Genomic DNA, 2,120 nt, shown 5'->3' with positions numbered 1-2,120 from the left:
CAGTGCACATGGAACATTTTCCATGTTAGACCATATGTTAGGTCATAAAGCAAGCCTTAATAAATTTAAAAACATTGAAATACTTCAAAGCATCTTCTCAGATCATAATGCTATCAAATTAGAAATCAACAATAGGAAGATCAATAGAAAAAGTGTAAACACGTAGAAACTGAACAATACCCTCCTTGAGAAAGACTGGGTACGAGAAGAAATCAAAATTAAAATTAGAAAATTCCTTGAATCAAACGAGAATGAGAACACAACATACCAAAATCTTTGGGACACAGCAAAAGCAGTGATCAGAGACCAATTTATAGTGATAAATGCACACATCAAAAAGAAGAAAGAGCCAAAATCAGCACTTCAAACCAACATCTCCAGCAATTAGAAAAAGAACAGCAAGAAAAGCCTCCAGTTACCAGAAGAAAGGTAATAATCAAGATTCGAGCAGAAATCAATGAATCAGAAAATAAGAGATTCAAAATGGAGTCTCACCAGTGAGCAGCATGCTATTTCACTTTGGCATCTAAGGGCTTGAAAACTAGGTACAACAGTTTGAATTAGGAATTTTGGTGCTCTGAACAGCTTACTGAATCATAGTGCACTAAACACAGAAGAGCAGAATTAGAGGAAAGGCACAGGGAGATTATTTAGGAAAGAGCTACGTGGCAGAGTATGGACGGGAACCCAAGAGAGGCCATTGGAAATGTCCCTGGAGCAGTCACCGACTGGCGGGCAAGGGCGGCCACCTGAGATCCCCGAGCCAAGAAGGAAGACACCTTATAGAAGCGTACCAGCGACCATTCAAATATTCCAGCAGGCAGTGGCAGGGACCTGCCTCCAGCAACTGATTTTGTTGGTAATTTGGGTCATCTGGGTGCAGGCGGGCACATGTACCACTGCTGAGATTCAAGTGGAGAACTCACTGTTGCACCAGGAAAGCAAGCTCCCTCCCCTCCCAGCAGGTCACAGAGTGGGCTTGGGTCAGACTGGGAGACATCGTGCTTATCTTTGTCTCAGATATCAGGACCTCAGCTCACTAGCAGGTACTCCCCCAACTTCAGCACAGCTGAAATTGCATGCATCTTTGGCACAGCATGTGGGTGGTATCACAGACAATCTCCAGAGCCAGCCATTAGTGTTCTAGCAGGATTGCATCAGCACCACAAGCAGACAGGGCAGGGAGAGCAAAGAAACAGTGGCTGAGTGCGGTCCCAGGAATTTTGCCTTGGAGTTGTTCTTTGGCACTGTGGGGCCACGGAAGTGGGGTCTTTGAGTCTGCCTGAACCTGGTGGAAAGTTGCAATGCCCTAACAATAGGAATCTTTCCTGAGATTGAGCTGCAGTCTTGCAAATAAATACTTCATCAATAATAGCCTGCTCAATGCCCTAGAAACTGACCCTAGCAACACCAAGCTTTCCTTCTTCTGCTCCCAACTTCTCCCTGAATAACTTCACTCATTCAATAGAAGAAACCATATTCAGCCAATAAAACCTCCCACTTCAAACTCTAAACCCTCTTTCCAACAAACAGAAACACATATCCACAATCCACGCAGTGATTCTGCCATCACAAAGAACACAGCAGAGTGACCCAACACAACTGAATTAATAATAAAATAAAATACACCAGCTTCACCTTTTCAAAATATTAAACCATAAAACCAAGAAAAAACAAATCAACACGTAACCAGCAGCTAGAGACAACCTAAAGAGACGGTGCTCTACCAGATTCCAGGGGCTTATGAAGAAGTTCTGCTTTCCAGTAACCCCAAGAACTCTCCAGACCTGCACTGCACAACTGAAAAGATCCTAGTTTAACCCTTCTGTTTTTTTTTCTTCCCGCCCCCCCCCCATCCTGGCCCAGACGGTTTCACCACAGAATTCTATAAAACATTCAGAGAAGAACTGATACCAATCTTACTCAAACTATTCCAAAACATAGAAAAGAATAGAATCCTGCCTAACTCATTTTATGAAGCAAGCATAACCTTGATACCAAAGCCAGGCAAAGACATCACTCAAAATGAAAACTGCAGACCAATATCCCTCATGAATATAGATGCAAAAATCTTCAACAAAATCCTAGCCAATAGACTGCAACAACATATCAAGAAAATC

The sequence above is a fragment of the Orycteropus afer genome, unplaced genomic scaffold (genome assembly GCF_000298275.1).
Source record: "Orycteropus afer afer isolate SDZICR_OR568_19922 unplaced genomic scaffold, OryAfe1.0 scaffold00172, whole genome shotgun sequence".
In the NCBI taxonomy this organism is placed as follows: Eukaryota; Metazoa; Chordata; class Mammalia; order Tubulidentata; family Orycteropodidae; genus Orycteropus; species Orycteropus afer.
Note: the sequence above shows the minus strand (reverse complement) of the source record.